The sequence below is a fragment of the Pelodiscus sinensis genome, chromosome 5, assembly GCF_049634645.1.
Source record: "Pelodiscus sinensis isolate JC-2024 chromosome 5, ASM4963464v1, whole genome shotgun sequence".
Taxonomy (NCBI): domain Eukaryota; kingdom Metazoa; phylum Chordata; order Testudines; family Trionychidae; genus Pelodiscus; species Pelodiscus sinensis.
In genome coordinates, this window is record NC_134715.1 from 14,110,651 (window position 1) to 14,132,243 (window position 21,593).

Sequence of the window (21,593 nt, forward strand, 5' to 3'; positions counted from 1 at the left end):
AGCTAGAGCAGTACAGGGGGAGCAAGGCAGGGCTAGGGGAACTCTGGCCAAGCTAGCTCCCAGGCTGTAGGGCCTGGAGCAAGGCCTGGGGCTAGGAGGGTGGTAGCAAGGCAGCCCTGATAAGAGAGGGTAGCAGATCCACCCCGTGCCGGTGAAGAGCAGCCCGTGTAGACAGCTGGCAAGTTTTTTTGCGGAAAGCATCCTGCCAATCTAGACGCGCTTTTCCGAAAATGCTTTTAACGAAAAACTTTTCCGTTAAAAGCATTTTCGGAAAATCATGCCTGTGTAGATGTAGCCTTTTTGGCTGCCTCCCCCCGTCCCCTTAGCCCGCTGCTGCGGGGCAGGCAGTGAGGAGGAAAGTGCCCCTTTCACCTTGCGGCTCTGACTCCCAACCACACCCTCCAGCCAAACCCAGCCTACGTCCTGGCTCCCCTCCACACACATCCCAACTCTCCCCCTCCCCCCCCCGTGCACTCACGGAACCCAGTTTCCACCTTCTCTCCCCTCCCAGGCAAACCTGACCCCTCAGTGACCGGACCCAGTCCGTCCGTCCCCCCACCTAATCCACCCTGCGCCCTCTTCCCTCCCAGTCAAACCCAATCCCCCTGGTCCCGAACAGAGCAGTCCGCTCCCCTCTGCCACCTCCCCCACTGACCGAACTCTGTCTCCTTCCCTCTCCCCGCCAAATCCTCGTGTCCCTTCCCCACAGCACGTGCGGAAACGTCAGAGCGTCCTGGGGGAGGGTTGAAAGTGGCATGGGTCCCTCTACTTCCCTTTCTCCGCAGCTGTGAACACCTTTCCCCGGTGTGAAGTGGGACGCCGCGGGCTCCGCTCCCCTGCAAGAGGAGAGAGAGGAGCTGCCCAGCCAGGGCTCGCCTGCAGCCGCCATGAGGGACTCTGCAGCCAGCGGCTCCCGGGGGTGCTGCAGAAGTGCTAAGGGGCCAGCACGGTAGTAAGCACCTAGGAGCAGGAGAGAGGCAGATCGCTGGGTGGGGCGCTGGCTGCGCGCCAGGGTCCAAGCTCCACACGGAGCAGGAGGAGGGTCTCCCAAGCTCTCCTGGCACTGATTAGACGAGAGGCCCAGTGGTCCCCAATCTTTTGGGGCTGCCGGGTGCCTGGTGGCGGGGCCACTCACGTGCCGGGTGCGTGCCCGGGGGTTGGGCTGCACTCGCACCCGGGGCCAATGCCGTGCATGCGCCCAGAGGCGGGGCCACCCATACGCTGTGTATCCAATGCCGGTGCCACCCATGCGCTGCACTCCCAGGGCCGGCGCTGCTCCTGTGCCGCACGCCGAGGAGCTGGCATCACCCATGTGCTGCACGCCTGGGGCCGGCGCCGCTCCTGCACTGTGTGCCCAGGGGTGGGGATGCCCTTGCGCCGCGTGCCCGGGGCCAGCACAGCCCATGCACTGCGTGCCTGGGGGTGGGGCCACCCATACGCTGCGTGCCCAGGGGCCAGCACCGCCCATGCACCACGTGCTTGGGGGCGGGGCTGGCCCTGATCACTTGGCGGGCACACAGAAATGGCCTGGAGGGCGTCATGGTGCCCACAGGCACCGTGTTGGGGACCACTGGGCCAGAGAGAAGGAGGTAGGTGGGGGGGAGGGGGTGAAATCAACAACAAGCGGCGCGGCGGCATTCCCAGCGGGGACAGCGCCAGGCAGCTCAGACCATGGAGTGCAGCTGCCTGCCCCTGCCTGCTGCTGGAGCTCGCTGGCGTTTGCCATCAGGGGGTAGGTGCGGGGCGCACCCCCTCCTCCTGCGGGTTCAGCTCACACACGGTGGGGCTCAGCGCTCGCCCGCCTCCCGGCCGGGCTGCCAACCATGGCGCCCCCTAGGACACCGGCAGCATCTAGCTGAGCACACTGCGCCTGCCTATATGCGAGTCCCGGCCCTGTTGCCTCTCCCCGCCGGCTGCCGCTCCGTATGTTACAAACATGTCATATACAATATCATTCCTAGATGCTCCTCTATAACCCTTGATAGGGAGCTGAATGTTTTTCTCATATATTTTTCTTCCTGCACCTCACCTATGCAATTTGTTACCAAAAATAAGAAAACAAAAACATGTACAATTAATTTTACATCTCAAGAAAATATTGTCAATGTGGTTGATAGCTTCATTGTTTCTAATTTTTTCTATAATTGAAAAAAAATATCTAAAAGTACAAAGGCCTATATCCTTAAAGGCATTTAAGCACCTAACTTCCTTTTAAAATTCCTGATTAATAAACTTGTATCTTTTCTGTAGATCATGAACTTATTCTACCCATGATGAATAAGATACATTATTATTATCCTACACATGATGCATTAAGATACATCCTGGGATGAAGACTCTATGAATGAGTTTGACAGAGCTTTATAATAGATTCCATATGCAATGCTTGTGAACTGACTTGTGTAAAGATGAAATTTATTTAAGTCCTATTTGTCTCCTACATCCAACTTTCCTGCGTATTACAAAAGGAGTTGAATGTGACAGCTCATCCTTTCTAGGCAGGTTAGCGTTGAGTCACTAGAATTCCTGGAAATAACCAGCCAAATCTTGAAGTCCTAACGCAGCTGAATTCTTCTGAATGTCATTTTTTGCTGGAGATAATTTGTTACAATTGTGTAACGCAAGACCACAGTTTGCACTGTTCCCAATGATAGGAATGCTAACTGAGTAAGGCCTGAGTGACACTGGAGAAAGGACTTCAAAGATCTGGGCCTAGCATGAGGCCATCAGAATGGTGGAAGTGGTCTTCTTGCACCAATTCTCTTACCCTTTAGGTCAGACACAGTTTGCTGAACAGCCTTATTTTCAAGATCAATTTTATTCAGTCTTTTGGATTCAAACATCCTTTCAGCCTCTAATGCTATGAAGAGAGAGACAGAGAGAGAGAAATGCATTAAAATCTCCTTAAGGGACAATTTATATTTAATATAAACCCCAATTGTGGGTTCTCACAGGTAAAATAGAATAGTGATAGAAATGTAGCCGTGTTAGTCTGGTGTAGCTGAAACAAAATACAGGACTATATAGCACTTTAAAGACTAACAAGATGGTTTATTAGGTGATGAGCTTTCGTGGGCCAGACCCACTTCCTCAGATCAAATTGTGGAAGAAAATTGGCACGACCATATATACCAAAGGCTACAATTAAAAAAATGAACACATATGAAAAGGACAAATCAAATTTCAGAACAGAAGGGGGGATGGGGCGGGAAGGTAAATGTCTGTGAGCTAATGACATTTACCTTCCCGCCCCATCCCCCTTCTGTTCTGAAATTTGATTTGTCCTTTTCATATGTGTTCATTTTTAAAAATTGTATCCTTTTGTATATATCGTTGTGACAATTTTCTTCCACTATTTGATCTGAGGAAGTGGGTCTGGCCCATGAAAGCTCATCATCTAATAAACCATCTTGTTAATCTTTAAAGTGTTACATAGTCCTGTTTTTTGTAAAATAGAATGTTATTCCTATTCATGTTATTGTCTTTTTTATCCATCTGAATATTTTTAAGCAGCTCTCTTGAGAATTTTAATTACAAGTAGAAGCAATGATTAGTTATTAAAAAATAGGCATATACATGGGGTAACCATATCCATATTTCAAACTCTCCCTCTGAAATTAGTTTGTCTGGGTTTTTTTTGGATAGTCATATTTCTAAAACTATTTTTAGAAGGTTTAACTAACAAAATTGTGATTATTCAGATTAGCTTTGTACAGCTCCCAATCAAACCTTTTTAATTAAAATAAAAATATTATAATTTAAATTATTATCCCTGTAGTTGCTCTCCCTCCAGTATCTTAGAATGTCAGATAGCATGACCTGGGACTTAGAAGACCTGACTCTAATTCTGACTCTGCCACTGGCTTGCTGGATAATCCTTGGCAAATCAAACCCCCTCCCTATGTCTCAGTTTCCCAGTCTGTGAAATTAAGAGAATTCTGTTGGCTTTGTAAAGTCTTTTGAGATCTATGATGGATAGGAGGAGTGCTGTCCTTTTCTGAACATCCCAACATTCAGTAACCAAAGGGCTAAACCCAGGTAGTTATAAAATGTTGCAGGAAGCCAGGAGAACTAATGAGAAGAAAGTATTGAGATTTGAACTGAAAGGGGTACCTGCCTACTGTTTTTCTTTGTGTGAGTTTAAGGCAGGGGTGGGGGAAACAAGATGGCCGTGTCTAGACTGGCAAGTTTTTCCACAAAATCATCTGCTTTTGCAGAAAAACTTGCCAGCTGTCTACACTGACTGGTTGAATTTCCGGAAAAGCACTGACGATCTCATGTAAGATCGTCAGTGCTTTTCCGGAAATACTATGCTGCTCCCGTTCGGGCAAAAGTCTTTTTCCGACAGACTTTTGCGCAAAAGGGCCAGTGTAGACAGCACAGTACTGTTTTCTGCAAAAAAGCCCCGATCGCGAAAATGGAAAAGCATCCTGCCAATCTAGACGTTAAAAGCATTTTCGGAAAATCATGCCAGTGAAACAAGCAGGACAAAGAATACTAGGCATGGAAATGGACTGGACCTGGAAGCACATATATGTGAGCAGATAGGGAACGTCTATTTACAGGGCTTGCTGAGCAGTGGCGAGCCCCGCTCGCCAGCCACACGGTTCTGCGCTCTGCACGCCTGGATGCCCAAGCACCAGGGCTGGAGCTTGGGTGTATTGTGGCCATTCCACCAAGAGTGAGCTGTAAGTTCTGGCTCAGGCCCACTTGAGTATGGTGGCAGGCTGCATCCAGAGTCCCGCACCCAGCTGGCCAGTGTCTTACCACTGCACCCCCACCAGGGCACACCAACTTACTTACCCCTTTGCAACTATAATACTTGGAAAGATACTGGGATGAAATATTAAACAATCTGTTTGCAAACATAGGGGATGATAGGGTAATAAGAAAGAGCCACTGTGGATTTGTCAAGACCAAGTCATGCCAGACCAACCTAATATCCTTCTTTGACAGAGTTACTAGCTAGTGGATGGGGGAGAGAGCAGTAGATGTGATATCTCTTGATTTTAGTTAGGTTTTTTAAACCGTCTCTCAGGGCATACGAATTAGGAAAATGTGATCTAGATGAAATTACTGTAAAGTGGTTGCATACCTGGCTGAAAGACCATTCTCAAGTAGTAATCAATGGTTCACTGTCAATTTGGGAGGGCGTATCTAGTGAGGTTTCATTTAGTGACTGGGATGATAGAATTTATAAAATTTGCAAGTGACATTTTGCTGGGAAGGACTGCAAGTACTTTGAAGGGCAGGATCAGAATTCAAAAGAACGTTGGCAAGTTGGAGAATTGTCTATGGCCCAGGTGACATCGGTTTTCTAAAAGGGAGCAGGGCCAGTGCACCTGTGCTTGATCAGCTGATCACAACTGGGTTCTGGAGGGTGCACAGCTGGGTGCCTCTGGCCTAGTCAGTTAGGAAAGGGGCTAGAGGAGACCTGGGGAGCTCATTGCTGGCTCCCTGGGAATAGGAACACAGGCCAGAAGCAGGAAGCTCTGTGAGATGGGAGGCGGTAGGAACCTGCTGGAAGAGGCACAACCAGGGAGCTGCAAGAAGCAGGGAGTTCCAAAGAGATCCCTGGGAGGGGAGACGGTGGAAACGTGCTGGGGAATAACAGGGCCTGCAAGGAGAAAGCCCTGGGTGGGGTGCTCAGGGAAGGGTACCTGGAAGATTCCTGCAGAAAGCACTGAAAGGCGAAGGAGAAAAAACCCGGAAAGCTGTAACTTAGCTCGAGCTGAGAAACTCTTTGTTTGTTTTGTGTTTGCCCGGCACCTGGAAAAATAAAGTCCCTGAGAAGAGACTCTGTGGGGGTCAGTGAGGTATCTGGGAGCAGGGCAGCTTGTTACAGCCTGAAATCAGCACGATGAAATCCTGTAAAGCAAGTGCGAAGTACTGCGCGTAGGAAGCAAACCCCAAATGCACAGCTCAGAGCGAGGGCTCGCTGGCTAAGCAGCCTTACTGCTGGGAATGGGCGGGGGGTTATGGCAGACCACAGATAGCGGAACAACTTGAGCGCCGAATGGGCTCTTGCATCAACCCCAGAGATACTGATCAACACCACAGAAACGTCACATTCCAAAATGGCCCTTGAGTTAGTACAAAGGCCCTACCTGATCACATGACAGGAGCGGTGGAAGCACCGTAAAAGTGGAGGGCGAGTAGATTACACTATTTGTCGAGCCCTGTCTATTTAGATGTGATCAGGTTATTTTCTTTGTTTTGTGGTTTGATTAAATGTCTCTGTGCTAAGTCCATGTGCCCCCCATACACTAAAACTTTAAGCTGTAGCCCAGGGATGAAATTCTCTGTGTTTTATTTTGTTCTTTTCTTAATTGCTTTAAAATACCTAATAACCAAGTATATATTTTCGTTTGGTTAATAAAATCACTTTTTTTACAAGGCTATGATTTGACTCTTGTGTCCGGGAAGGTAATAGGAGGTCTATGTATGCATGCCTAAAACTGAGAGATCAGATTATATTTTTCTTTCTTTCTTTAGCTCTCTTGTGGTAAAAGAGCTTGGGGTACCCCTCTCAAAGAAGTTCCAAGTGCTTTCTTTCTGGATTCAAGAAGAAAGGGTTTATTTATTTGTTTTTTTTACTTGGTGGTGGCATCCTGTCTCCCAGGATCAGGGAATCTGTGACCTAGGGAGTTTTTTTAAAAGCAGAAGCCTACAGAGGCAAAGTACTTTAAGGTCTCTTGGGGGCCCCCACCCCTACACTCCAAGTGCCAGAGTAGGAAACAGCCTTGACAAGATCTATTGATGAAAATCACCATAAAAGAGGTAGGTGGTGTTATTTAGTACTTTTACCTTCAAAGCACTTTACAAATATTAACTAAGTACTTCCCAACCCAAACCTCTATAAACCAGGTTAGTATTATCCTCATTTTACAGATATTAAAGACTTGCTCAAGATCATAAAGGCAGTCAATGGCAAGAGACCATTATAATTGGAAATCCAAATCAAGATTGGAATATGTGTCAGAACAGTGGTTATAGTAAAATCTTTCAACCTTAAAAGAAGTTAACAGTTTGGCCAAGTGTAAATCAGGATCTCAAACAATTTACTGTTGAATGGAGGTGCACTGAATATTTTAAGACATATGCTGACTTTGAGGAGAAAGGATCATGATACATGACACAAGATGCATATTATTAAACAACCGTACAATGTTGTGGTGAATGGGGTAACAGCCACTAGGGTTATGCCTACACAGAAGTGTTATTTCAGAATAACTAACATTATTCCAAAATAAGATAGTCTGCGTCTACACAGCAAGCAGTTATTTCAACATAATGTCGAAATAATGGCGAGCCAGAGGACTTCTCACTCAAGACTCCTGTAACCCTTGTTTTATGAGTAAAGGAAGTCGGAAGAAGAGTGTACTTTCTTGGACTTCCTGCTGTGTAGACAGTGCCAAAAGCCAAAATAAACTATTTTGACTTAAGCTATGCAATTGATGTAGCTCAAGTTGTATAGCTTATTTCAACGTAGACATGCCCTAGAATTCATATTTTATACTCTGTCATATGTAATAGCTTTTTCTTCATGATTTTCTGATCAGGGTTCAGACTACTTGCTTCCTTTGTTATGAACATAGAAGAGAATCTAAGAGCATAAAATTTAGTTTAAATTCTAAGTACGGAATTTAGCTGGTTTTGCTGAATTGCAGTCCCGATTCCCACTCAAAATGACACGCTGAATTTTTAAAAGAAGACCAGAAATCTTACTCTGTACTGAAGGGCTCAGCCTTCTTTCAAGTGTGATAGTTGGCTTCAGTGTTAAAGCATGACCGCAAGGGATGTCTTGAAGGAGAGACAGATTTGTCTGTCCCATTTCCTGGCACAAATGCCTTGTCAACAAAGCAAGCTCTGCAGTATCCACCCTGTGACAGCAAAAACATAATGAATGAGTCATTTGTACTAAGGGTATAAATACTCATTTTAAAAGTTTACTGCTTAAACAATATAATTGTAATTGTTTAACCATGGCTGGCTGGTATACCACGGCGGGGCTGCTCTAGAGAGGGGACCCCTATGGCCAAGTTCTGGCCAACCAGCCTGCCAAGGGCATCTGGCTCCTCCTACCTGGCCATATGTGGGTGGGGCTGCTCCAGCACAGCTGGGCCTGCTGCCTCAGTTGCTGCAGCCAGGGACAGCTGGGCCCACTGCCTTGCAGCCATGGGGCTACTCTGGCTGACCTGCTGCAGCTGGGGTTCTGCCAGTTGGAAAACCAAGGGTGGGGGGCTGCACCCACTGGATCTGTCTCTCTGGTTAACTGGTTACCATGTGAGCATGCCAGTAAGGCTAATTAACCAGTTAAACTTTTATATCCTTAGTTTATACAGTAATGAAAACATAAAATCCACATCAGGACACAAATGCAATGTTTTTTATAATTATGCTATCAATTTCAAATGTCACATGTTTGTCTATATAGACATATTTTGGCCACCATCTGTATTCCTGTTTAAAAATAAAAGCATATTGAGAAAGGCAAGAAGAAATAATAAAAGATTGAAAGGTTTTAAATTTGGTGTTATCAGTTGCTCTATCAGTCAGTCTCTTTCCTCATGCACACCATGTTTAATAGAAAAACACAGAGCGTCGGACACAATTTAGTCCTTATTATGACAGTAAAATCAAATTCCTGACAACAATTTAGCCCTGTTTTGTTCCTTCACTGAACAGTTAGAAGATGAATAATTGTAGATGGCTACTAGACTATTCATTGTTTGTTAAGATTTTCTAGTTACAGACTGACTCAGCTAACCCTGAAGATCTAGTTTTAGTTCTGTCAGGCCTACCCTATGATACAAAGCACAGGCCCCGTATGCAGGAATTTCTGTGTGGGGTGTGCAAACTATGGGAGGAGCAGGTTGCTGTCCTGCCACCATGGCCCAGGGCACCACGCCCTGGCCTTGCTCCTGGGGGAGAAAAATCAGCCCCAGCCTTCCCCCAGCCAGCTGGAGCAAGGGGGAGGGAGGCTGCAGCAACACGCTGCCCCAGCCTCAGGCTTACTTGAAGGACCAGGGAGGGAGGGGAGACGGGTGCATTTGCACCCTTCGCACACACACTCCTGTATACGGGCATGAAATTCTTAGCTAGGGCTGCAGGTTTAAAAATAGTAGTATAGGCATTGGAGCTATCCACTGCAGCTGCGCCATGGGTCATTTACTGCAGAGGAAAGGTAGCCTGTGTAACTGCAGGCAAAACATTTCCCCTCTCTGTGCCTTAGATCCCCTCTCCTACCTTTGTCTATCTGTAAACTCTTCAGAGCAAGGACTGTCCCATTCCCATTTCTTAATTAATATTATATTATTGTTATTAATTAACAAACTATAGTTGTATAAAAATAATGCTCGCTGTTGTGATGTATTGACTATGGGATGTACTAACCAGGACTTACACTTTATAACAGCTTGCTTCTAAGACAGATTTTACTGTCCTCTTTCTGTGAAAATCAAATTCCATGGTAGATCATTGGATGCAGATCACTTACACAGACATGTCAGAAATAAAAGCAGCTGTCCTCTGGAGCTCCCTCTTCACCTGTAACATAAAAGAGACTGATAGTCAGGAAAACCCATTTCATCTGGACGTTTACTTGGAGTACATTAAGTGGAAAAATTAAAAGCAAAACAAATGGAAAAATCTGTTTCATGAATAAACAGAGTTGCATTTGTCAGTCAGCCTGCATGTTTGGGATTATTTGATTCTGAAGAGATCAAACAGAGAAGAATGAATGAAGACTCCAATTCCTCTTTCAATTTTACTCTTACATTTTCTGTGCGCATAAAGCAAAACCTGCCATTTGAACCTGACCCAAAGCCAACTGAAGTCAATGGGCATCCATTTCATTGGCTTCAATGAGTTTTTGGATCAGGCCCTTTTAGTCTAGCTTATTTTACATTAAAGAAAACAGAAAAAAACCCTAAATATAAACAATTCTCTACGAGAGCGAATAGAAAGTGTCTCTGCTACCCTAGGATCCTGTAGCTTGACTTGACTCACTACCCTGCACTCTCAAAGGTCAGCAGAGCTGGTTGAAAAATTAAAACAAAAAACAAGTCATGAAATATTTTAAAATATTGGTTGATTTCATTTTGTAGGGCTTGAAATTGACTTATTTTTCATGTTTTTAAGTATCCCCCAGTGTTGATGATATCAAAAGTGTTTCTTTTCTTAAAAAAAGTTTTTTGATCAAATAAGGGTTTTAGTTAAATAAATTCAACCTCCTCTACAGGTTATGCAAATTTCTGACCCTTAAAGAGGCAGAATACCAAAAATAGAATTGTAGCTGCATACCTGGAGGTGAGAAGGATATTTAGCAGCCATACCTCCACCAACCAATCTTAGTCTCAATTCTGAGCTTTACTCCTACAGAATGATTTAAATCAACTCGTCATGTGACTGTATTAAGGATTAATCAGAGTTATAATACACTAAATCCAAATTATAGAGTAAACTTGCATCAGAAGCTTGAGGATGGAAGAACTCTGTAAATCACAAAGCCAATGACCCCTTAACCTACTTATTTCAACATCCTCAAAGCTATCCTATAAGAATTTTTAGAAAAGATGTAAATAGTTAATAAAAATAAGACTGCGCTACAGTGCTGCAACTAACTGCTTTTGAACTTCCCACTGAGTAAAATGCTAATGTAGGCAATGCATCCCTCTTAGTTTAGGCAGAGGATGCATTTCACTCCAAGCCTGAGGGAAATGAAAGGCAACCCCATGTGGGCACACACACACACACACATACACACTCATTCCTGACACATCCTTTGCTGATGTAATAATGGGCTTTGTGGAGCATTATCACCAGGTATCACTCTGATAAATATACAAGGAGATGCAGTCACTGACTGTGACCAGTTTGAATGGCTGCTTCTAGTACCTCCAGATGCTGCAACCAGAATGAAGGGAGAAAAATGGAAGCAGCATCTCCTGTGGTCAAGCTCTCAAAGAAACAAAAAGAGAACAAAAGCCAAATATATTCTGTCATCTTGGTCTTTCTTTACTAATGATTTTCTGGGTCTTGCCTGGGACTCAGGAACACAGACTTTACCTTGTTTTAAAACAGAATAGCTAGCCCAGAACAGAAAGTTTATATTAAATATTACAGACAAAAGTTTTCAAAGCCAGACAGTATCAATCTGATATTTGCATGCAGATGACATCAGAAACATGTTGCCTGTACAGCAACAGAAGTCTGCTAGGCTACATCTACACTACAAGTTTTCTCGGCAAAAAATAAGCAATTAAACTAGATACTAAATATGAGAGTTCCAAAGTTAGCCATAAAAGCATGTGTTTCCAAAACCTTCTGCTGACAATATCTAGTCTAAGGAGTTTATATACCCACCCATCACCACAGTATCTGAGCGCTGTCTCGATAAAATCAATAGCAATTTCAAAATCCATAGGGCTACATCTACACTACGAGTTTTCTCAGCAAAAAATATGCTAATGAGGGACTCATTTGCATGAGTCATGATCTTGTTTGCATGTTTTCTGCCGATCCATTTTTTTCGCTAGGGTTTTTGCACAAAACAAGCAGTGTGGACATTTCCTTTTTGTGCAAAAACCCCTTTTTCCACAAGATCAGTAAACCTTTTTGGGGGCATAAGAACAGTGCACACAGCCCCCTACAGGGAGTGCACAAGGCCCCCGAGAGGCCCACAGACCCAGAAGCTGCACATGGCTGATCCTTAAAGGAGAGAGGGATGCAGACAGGGGTAGACCATCAAGTGGAGCCTCCCAGCGAACATGCTCTGCTGGGATTGCCTGGCTAGTGGACCAGCTCAGGAGTCAACGTGGGAAGATTAGATAACAGGAACTGCCTTCTGCTTGCCTTATCATCCTGCCTGGGACTGTAAGGCTATGTCTAGACTGCATCCCTCTGTGGACAAAGGGATGCAAATCAAGTACTTTGAAAGTGCAAATGAAACTGGCATTTAAATATCCCTCACTAGCATAAACACGGCCGCTGCTTTTTTCTTTAAACAGAGCTTTTTCAGAAAAAAAAGGCAGTCTAGACACGATCTTTCAAAAATACAACTCTTTTTCGAAAGATCCCCTCGCCTTAGTGTTCAAAGCAGTTGCGATCCACATCCCCTTGCAACATTTTTGGTGGAGATGCTGGGGAGGAAGGAATAAGTAAACAGGTATTAAGTCCTTATCCCATGGGAAGTTGAGACCGTGAACTTTGGGGGACTGGGATGTGTTGAAGTGTGGTAGGCTAGCAACCCACAGCACACGGTCCAGGTTCCCACGAACAAGATGCCCATTTGGGGTAAAAGAAAGGGAGGTGTAAAGGACTCCCAGAAGGGAGGAGAAGGGTGGAGTGAAGCACCTATGCCCGGACCCCTGAGGGAATGGATCCAATGTAAAGGGGCTGACCACTAAACTCAAGGGACGGTGCTCTCGGGTGCTTCAGTGACTGATTTGGAACTAATGATGGAGAAACACGTGTTACTGTATAAGCCAGACAAGGGAGGCTAAAGAGACCAGCTGCCTGGCTGCTGTGGCAGGCAGCTAAGAGTCAGCTAGTACATGATGTGGAGCAGTTGAAGGAACAGAAGAAGGAACTGGAGAAAGAACAGGATATGTGGAAAGCTCAGGCTCTTCTCTTTCCGTTGCCGCCATACAAGTGGCAGCTGCAGAAAAGGAACGGAAGCACGTTCAGGAGGAGAATAGAACTTTAAGTGAAAGGGTGCAGTGTCTCAAGGAGTTAGGAGAGAGTCGGCCAGAGGGAAGGCTGCTTTCAAAGGAAAGAGTAGCTGCTGTAGGGCTTCCCAAGAGAAGTCATCGACACATAGAATGGGGTGAAGATTGGGATGGGGATATTTGGGGTGATCTGGATCACCCAGATCTAGACCCTGTCTAGGGCCAGATCTCAGACATTGGGTTGCAGCAGTCCAGAGGATAGAACGGACTTATGGGCCCACCCCCCCAAGAGGGAGGAGAGGCCCCAAATATTGGACATAGGGTGGCGGAGACCGAGTTGACCCCTGCACAGGCAGTGGAGTTGGCCAGAACCTTGGGAGGACTCTCTCGTTCTGGTTTCAGTGGATGGGCCCAAGATTTGGTGGCCTTGGGCCTGGATCAGAGCCTAAATATGACCAAGGCTTGGCAGGTACTAAAGGCTGCATCCAGATTGGGAGGGGACTTAGCAGGGGAAGCCCAAGAGGAAGCTTTTGATACTACACACAAAGATATATTTGAGATGCTGATGGGGATGACATCAGCTGTGGGACCACGAGCGTTGCTGGCGGATCTGGTTTCAGTAGCTGTCGCACCAGGGGAAGAACCCGCTAGATTTGTGGAAAGGATGGTTCTCCTGGCATGTCTGTGTGGTCAGGGCATGCCTGTTGCAGCAAAGAGTGGTACCCCCACATCCACAGCCCAAATAGCCTTACCTGTGGATGAATTAAGGCTAATCACGCAGGGTCTCCCAGACTGTGTCTAGACTACATGCCTCTGTCATCAGAGGCATGTAGATTAGACACATAGGCAAAGTCAAATGAAGCCGCGATTTAAATGATTGTGGCTTCATTTAAATTTACATGGCTGCCGCGCTGAGCCGACAAACAGCTAATCGGCTGTTTGTTCGCTCAGCGCGCTAGTCTGGACGCTCCCCTGCCGACATCAAAGCCCTTTGTCGGCAGCCCCGTTATTCCTCGTGGGATGAGGTTTACCGGGGCTGCCGGCAAAGGGCTTTGATGTCGGCAGGGGAGCGTCCAGACTAGCGCGCTGAGCGGACAAACAGCTGATCAGCTGTTTGTTGGCTCAGCGCGGCAGCCATGTAAATTTAAATGAAGCCGCAATCATTTAAATCGCGGCTTCATTTGACTTTGCCAAACAAACAAATCTACATGGCTCTGTCGACGGAGCCATGTAGTTTAGACATACCCCCAATGTAAATACAGTAGGCAATAGGGAGATGGAGGCCTAGGGAACCTGCAGACGTGGAAGCCTTGCTGGATGCCGTCTGGCAGGTTGCCCTTGTCACCCCAACACCCACAGACAGGCCTTCTAAGGTGGCAGCAGTAGCGCATAAGACACAGGACCCCCGCCCATAGACCCCAAAAGGGCCTTCCTGCCTATGTAATGAATTGTGGTGGGCTTTATTGGAAAAAGGGGAAAATATGGACAAGTGGCATGGGAAGCCAACAGAGGAATTGATGCTGAGATGCATCCATTTTGGAGTTCTCCTTCCCCGAGGAGACCCCCAAGAGGGTTTCTTCCCCTCATAACACCCCGTCAGCCGAGAACCTCTGGCCGACCCCAGAACCGCATTATTCTCCTGGTGGAGATGGAGGGTAATTGCACCTCCAGGGTATCCACAGAGATGTAAAAGTGTACCCATGTGCCTGAGTACCCCTTACCATAAATGGGAGAACTGAGGAAATGGTGGTGGAGATGGCCACCACTTTGGCATACCCAATTATTCTCGCGCGTGACTGGCCTGGGTTTATGGACCTTCTCCGGGGGGTTAGTTTCGGGGCACCTCCGGCCCAAGTGGTATGTGAAGCGGATCCGGTTAGCATAGGGCCCCTGAGAACGCACCGTGGGGAATCCACGGAGAACCAGGGAGGAGAGCTGGGAGGAAAGAACGACTCCAAAGAGCCAACCCAGGCCAGGGAACCCGCCAAACTGGATCTACGAAACCCCCACCTGGGGGACGTCCCTTGAGATCAGTGAGAAGACGCAACCATGAAATTTGCCTATGACCGAGAGGTCCGTGTTGACAGGGTGGTGATGGACCCTCAGCAGGCCGAACAGTGGCCCCAATTTGAGTTAAGGGCAGATCGCCTTTACCATGTAGAGTGGGACCCCCAGACTCACGAGACCCGGTCCCAGTTGGTGGTACCACGCTGCCATCGGAGGGCAGTGCTCTGGTTGGCACATGACATTCTTGCTGCTGGTCTCTTGGGCCAAGAAAAAAACCTAGCATAAGTGCTATCCTGCTTTTTCTGGCTAGGGATATACCAAGAGGTCAAGGACTACTGCTGCTCTTGCCCCGAGTGTCAGCTGGCTGCCTACCGTAGGGTCCTGAAGGCCCCACTGATCCCCATGCCCGTCCTCAGGACCCCCTTTGAGTGGGTGGCCCTTGATCTCGTCGGATCACTCCTTAGGAGCAAAGTGGGGTTCCAGTATATTCTAGTTTTGTGGACTACGCCACCCGTTTTCCTGAAGCAATCCCCTTACAAAATGCCAGTACCCGGACTATTGCTTCCCAGCTAGTGAAAGTCTTTGCGAGGGTTGGCCTTCCTCGGGAACTACTCACAGACCCAGGAACAAATTTTGTCTCCTGATTGCTTTGACAGGTCTGTGCCCTCCTGGGGATCCGCAAGCTCCAGACCTCAGTGTATCACCCGTAGACGGATGGGCTTGTTGAATGGCTGAATAGAACACTGAAGAAGTTTCCCCCTGTCAGACCTGTAGGAATGGGACCAAGCTCCTGCCACCCTTGTTGCTAGCCGTCCAAGAAGTTCCCCCGTCCTCCACCCGCTTCTCTCCCTTTGAACTCCTCTATGGGCAAAAACGGCAGGGAGTGCTGGACCTAATGAGAGAAACCTGGGAGAGCTCCCCTCTACATCTCAAGGGCTTCTCTTGGAGAAGCTATGTTATGCAGTTGCAAGGGAGGCTCACCAAGGTGGTGGCCTTAGCACAAGAGAATCTTCAAACAGCTCAGAGGGCCCAGGAGTGGGGTTACAATCAGAGCGCTTGAGAGAGAGTGTTTGAATCTGGGGATCGGGTACTTCTACTCCTGGAGGAGTCCAAATTACTGGCCCATTGGCAGGGCCCTTACGAGGTGACCCATCAAGTGGGCCAGGTAACCTATGAAATATACCAACCTAATTGGAAGGCAAAGAAACAGGTTTATCATGTAAATCTCTTGAAGCCCTGGTGAGAACGCGAGGGGCTGAAGATAACACCATACCCGCCCCTGGAACCCTGTCTCAGACCCCAGGTATCTGACTTAGGGACAGAGGAGAGCCCGTTGCTAGAAGACTCCTTGACAGCGACTTAGTGAAAGCAGGCCTAATGTCTCCTGGAAGCCTTTCGAAAAACTTTCACCACGGTCCCAGGGCAGACCACTGTGGTGTCACGTGATCCAGATAACTCCAGGCCAGGTGATCGATGAAGGAAACCAATCCCTCCTCCGGAAGATGAGGGATGCAGTAGAAAAAGAAGTCTGCATGATGTTAGAACTTGGGGTTATCGAAAGATCAAAAAGTGAGTGGCGAATCCCCGTTGCGCTTTTGCCAAAGCCCGATGGGGGTTTGTGGTTCTGCATAGATTTCAGGAAGGTGAAAGGCGTCAAACTTTGAGATGGCAGTCTGATGCCCCGAACCAAAGAACTTCTGGATCGCCTAGGAACAGCTATTATATTACAACACTTGACTTAACTAAGGGGTATTGGCAAATCCCCAGGGACCCAGAATCCCAGAAAACAGCCTTTACCACCCCATCAGGACTCTTTCATTTAGTCCAAATGCCCTTCAGTCTCCATGGAGCGCTGGCCACATTTCAAAGGGTGATGGACCACCTTCTGAGTTCTCATATGAGATATGACACAGCTTACCTTGATGACATGGTTATATATAGCCAACATTGGGAAGACCATCTTCTCCAAGTGGTAACTGTCCTTTGCACGCTGCGGGACGCAGGCCTCACAGCCAACCCAAAAAAATGCCACATTTGGTGGCAAGAGACTACATACCTGGGATATCGGTTGGGGTGGGGCCTAGTGTGCCCACTTATAAAGTTCAAGCTATCCACGGATACCCTGCGTCCACGACCAAGCGAAAGATATGCCAATTCCTGGGGTTGATAGGATATTATCGCCGCTTCATCCCACATTTCGCAGTCATTGCTGCACCACTCACGGCTCTTTTAACTAAGGACAGCCCACAGTGAGTATGGTGGTCCACAGAGTGTGAGACGGCATTCCGAACCCTTGAAGAGTACCTGTGCTGGGAACCTGTGCTGTTTTGCCCAGATTTTGACCGTCCGTTTATAGTACAGGCCAGTGCCTTAGGCAGTGGATTGGGGACTGTCCTTTCCCAAGATGTAGATGGGGAGGAACACCCAGTTGTATACATTAGCAAGAAACTTTTCCCAAGGGAGCGGCATTATGCGATCAGTGAGGAGATCCTGGCTCTCAAATGGGCCATTGACACGTTGAGGTATTGCCTCCTGGAAAGGAAATAACTAATGCAGATGCTTTGTCTCGTGCAGGTGAGAATCGAGAATCCAGCTCCGAGCGCCGGGAGCTGGAGTTAACGCGGGGGGAGGAGGTGTAGTGGGTTGGAGTGGTCACTACTGATCCCGAGGGGGAAACCCCCTCTCTGAGCCATGGTGGGCTCACCTGGATAACTCACCTGAGAGGAAGCCAGGGGGCAGGGCCAGGGATATAAAAGGCCTGCCTGCAAGGCCAGTTGGGGGCCTGCCAGCGAGGGAGTCAGAAGCCTTCTCTCCCCAGCCAGCCAGGGAGCCAGAGGCCTGCTCGTCCCAGACAGCAGGGGAGCCAGAGGCCTGCTCAGCCCAACCCAGTGAGGAACCAGATCTATGGGAACTAGATGGATGGCCAGGGCCACCAAGCGCACTGCTGGAGGACTACCAAGGGGGATTGCTTATGTGGCCGGAGGACCCCAACTTGTGCGGCCTGGAGGACCTGCCACGGAGCCAGGTACAGCGTGTGGAGGGAAGAATTGGAGCCAGCCTAGGGATAGCTGACCTTGGTCTGGCCGAGGGTCAGCGGGCTGCGGTATGGACCCCTGCTAACCTTGACATAACAGGTCAGTGAGTTGTGGAACTGGATCCCTGCTGACCTAGCAGCTGACTACCGGCTGCTACTAGAGCCTGTAATAATATGACTTTTCTCTAGCCATGTTGGAAAGCCTGTGCTAGGCCTGAATCAAAGCCGCCTTCTGCAGTCAGACTGAAGAGCAGCAGCCATTACTGTAAGGCCTGGAGTCACATACTCACAGTTCGATCTATATTGTATTAAAAAGTGTCACACCAGGCTGTGAGGAGGGGACTTTGCCCTGATAGCTCCCCCACTGTCACCAGATAAGGAAACAGATCCCAAGATGGGTAAAGAAAACTTAAGTAACACCATTCTGTCTGGCAAGAAACTGCTTATCAACATAGAATGCTGTGGAATCCTCATTCTATGACACTTTCCTATTGTTTGACTGTGTGATCTGTCTGATTTGCAACTGTTTCTGTCTGCTATATAATTAATTTTACTAGGTGTAAATCAATTAAGAAGGTGGGGTATGATTGGTTAGGTAATTTTGCTATGATTGGTTAGTAAAATAATACTAAAATAATTGGTTATGGTTTGGTATGAGCTAAGCAAGACTCAGGTTTCATTATATAAATTGGGGTTCAAGAAGGAGAGAAAAGAAGAAGATCAGAAGTAACAGAAGGAAGAAAAGGCTGTAAGAAGACCAGGAGGAGGGGGAAGACCTGGAAAGAAGAACTCACCTCCGAGACACAGCCTAAGACCAGAGAGACTGGCCAACAAGGCAGGTCTGCCTGTATCAGGTTGGTGAGCATGACACTGTGTGCTTAGCATGTGTATTCTGCTTGTTTGGGAATTGTCAATAAATAGAGGATAAGGATATTACTGTGTGAGGCTCTTTCAGTGGCTAAAGATCCTGCCAACTCACGGGAAGTTACACCCTGATCCCTAGGAATTGGGTAGGGTAGGTGTGTAAATTCACAGGGTTGCACTTTGAGCCCTAGGAACTTGGTAAAGGTGTGTGTCCCTACACTGTGGAAGGGATAAATAAATTTGTGCCGGTAACAGGCCCTGGGCTGGGGCGTGGTGCTGTAGGGAGGGCCCGGGTGCCCCCCCCCCACCTGTTAATTGGGTGGCAGTCTCTCCTCTTGTGACTGGCAGCCAAAAGAAAGGTACCTGAAGAAGGAGACAGACTACTTACCCGTGCTTACTGGTTGACTGGACCAGGACTGGTTGACAGGCCCTGCCCTGCCCTAGGGCTGGGCTCCTTAAGGCTGTGTCTACACTGGTGCGATCTCATGCAAAAGCGGCTGCTCTTTCGCAAAAACTTGCTGCCTGTCTACACTGGACTCCTGTTCTTGCGCAAGTAAACTGACGTTCTAATGTATGAAGTCAGGGCTTCTTGCTCGAGAACTCTGATGCTCCCGCTCAGGAAGAAGCCCTCTTGCACAAGAGCTCTTTCAGAAGAGGCCAGTGTAGACAGGCAACATGAATTTCTTGCGTAAGAAAGCCCTATGGTTAAAGTGGCCATCAGAGCTTTCTTGCGCAGGAGAGCGTCTACACTGGCATGGATGCTCTTGCACAAAAGCACATGCCAGTGTAGACGCTCTCTTCTGGAAGAGTTTTTACAGAAGAACTCTTCCGCAAAAGAGTTTTTGCGTGAGAACGCGCCAGTGTAGACGGAGCCTTAACTGTTTATTTGACTGCTTAAGTGCTGCAGCCTCCCCTGCGTTTGGGGCTGGCCTACTAACTCTTTATTGATGGCAGCCCTTACTCTGTGTTAGGGCTGGGCTACTAACTGTTAATGGACAGTCTAACAGACAGCCTACCTTGTGTCGGGGTGGGTTTATTATCTGGTTGAATCAGACTTGTACTGTGTGGACTGGGTTGGAGTGGCCACCCACTGACCCCGAGGGGGACACCCCTCATTCCCCAGGATGCACCCCAACAGGCTATGGGTCCCCACAAAATATACTAGCCCCAGGCTCCTAGAAGAGTTAATCCAGCCTTGAGGGTGGGGAAGTCCTGGGCCTCAGATCCCCCCATTCCCTGTGGGGCTGGAGTGTGAGGAAACTGCCTGTTTCTTTCCTCCTTTTCACTTTTTTTTCCTCCCTTTTTTTGCTTCTCACTTGTGTGTGGCCCCTGACTGATTTTTCTCTGGGTCAGTGATCCCTGACTCAAAAAAGTTTCCCACTAGTGTTCCCTGTAAACTGATTGCTTGGGTGGCCACTCAGGAGAGATTTAAACATCATCCAGCTGATTAAGAGAGCCAGCAGCATGTTTCTACTGATGGTGCACATTCACACACGCTTTGGAGCACATAAAGTTTATTCTGCACCTGTACAAAAAAAAATTAGAATAAAAATCTGCTATAGAGGGATCAACTGTTCCAGAAGAATGAGAGTGTCAATCCCAGTCTTTGTCCTGCAGTGAGCTCTCTAAGGAGCATCTTTTTGTGCTGTATTTCTATATGCCTAACAAAAAGTCACCCAGATCCATAACTAGGACTCCTCCAGCCCTCTTGTAATATATATCTAGAGGCCAGACCACTGAGCACTCTTCAAGGAGAAGATTGAGGCCTTCCCCAGACCACTCCTAACTGGACACATGGGTCAAAAGGTGGCAACGATTTGTGGGCTGGCCTGCGCCTCCTCCACCCACCACCTCCTGCTGAAGCCTCTTCCCCACCTCTCCGCCCCCCCCCCCAGTCCCCCCTCCTCCATTTTCAACAGCGTGATAATGGCTGCCCTAAACTGGAGGGGGCAGGGGAAGATGCGGTACAAGCTCCCCCTCCCTCCCACCCACCCAGAGTCGGGCTCAGCCATACGCCAGGTTCAGGGCGCTGTTGCATGGGGGGTAGGGGGGTGCATAAGCCTCTGTTCCCCGCACTGCAAAGAGGGTGGTTGGGGGAACTCCCTCCCCGCTGCTTCTCATATAGCCAACTTGACTCTTTTCCGTCCCTAATTTGGACCCAGTGTCAGTGAAGAGCCCCTGCGAGTAGAGAGCCCCACGCGGATCCAAAATTGGCCTGGGCATCTGCAGAAATGATCTGTGGACACTCACAGTCGCCTCCACCCCTGCGGCTGCAGAGACTCACGGATGCGGGGCGGTCCATGCGCAGGCTGGGCACGTGCAGCGCCCCCCGGTCCTGCAGCCCCCGCTGCGCCGCGCTCTCAGCGGCTGCCGGGTCCGCAGCGGGAGCAGAGCCGGGGAGGCTGCGCGGCTGGCGGGAGGAGGATTCCCAAACCCGCTCGCGCTAAGGGGCGTGTCCCTAGGGAAGGAGGTGGGGCTTGGGCGCTCTCCGTCCCATCTCCCCTCTACACTGCGTCCCAGCGCCTGGCTGCCTCCCTCCTGTTGTCCTGCGAGGAGGGAACCTGAGCTCGTTCGCAGCAGCAGCAGCAGCAAGTTCTCCTCTTCTCTTGCAAGAACGGGAGCGCTTAGAAGAAGAGCTCGCCCCAGCCCTTTCCCGGAGGAAGTTTGCCTCGATTTGGCACAGGTGAGAGCCCCCACTTGGGTCTCCAGGAAGGATGTGGGAGAGGGCTCTCCGGCCAGCTGAAGGGAAAGAAAGGGCGTTTGCAGGAGAAGGAAGCGGCAGTTCACAAATAAGGTTACCAAGAAACGGCTTGTTCTTTGGCGTCCTGAGTTGGGGTTGCAGCCTTCAGGGCTAGGCGCTCACACTTTCCAGTTGGCTTTGGGGAAGGCTTTGAGTTGGGTGAGTCGGCAAGAGCGTGAGTGTGGAAGCCAGCAGCGGCCAGTCTCTGTAGTTAATGATCTTGTGACTTGGAAAAAAAAATGGGCATGGTTGTGGGAGAGAGACTGGGAGAAAGCAA

The 21,593-nt window shown here is 48.3% G+C and overlaps 1 protein-coding gene and 1 long non-coding RNA gene across 6 annotated transcripts in view; one reads left to right on the forward strand and one right to left on the reverse strand.

The window, feature by feature from the left end:
* Nucleotides 1–1,760: 1,760 nt before the first annotated feature.
* Nucleotides 1,761–10,736, reverse strand: LOC102459289 (uncharacterized protein C4orf36 homolog). 3 transcript variants are annotated; one of them, XR_003087855.2, is made up of 4 exons: nt 10,306–10,736; nt 9,500–9,549; nt 7,729–7,883; nt 1,761–2,860 (listed from the first exon to the last, which is right to left on the reverse strand). It is a non-coding gene; the product is annotated as an uncharacterized protein C4orf36 homolog (long non-coding RNA). The 3 variants fall into 3 exon arrangements; XR_003087857.2 differs by having other exon boundaries at nt 9,407–9,549; XR_003087858.2 differs by having other exon boundaries at nt 9,397–9,549.
* Nucleotides 10,737–21,074: 10,338 nt separating this feature from the next.
* The window catches only part of AFF1 (ALF transcription elongation factor 1), a 178,888-nt gene continuing 178,369 nt past the window's right edge, over nt 21,075–21,593 (forward strand). For 2 of the 3 annotated variants that reach the window (XM_006115334.4, XM_075929557.1), the window contains exon 1: nt 21,076–21,259. The gene's annotated coding sequence lies outside the window, so the exon portion shown is untranslated. Of the gene's footprint in view, nt 21,260–21,593 lie in introns of all 3 variants that reach the window. The other variant, XM_006115336.4, reaches the window with a different exon arrangement.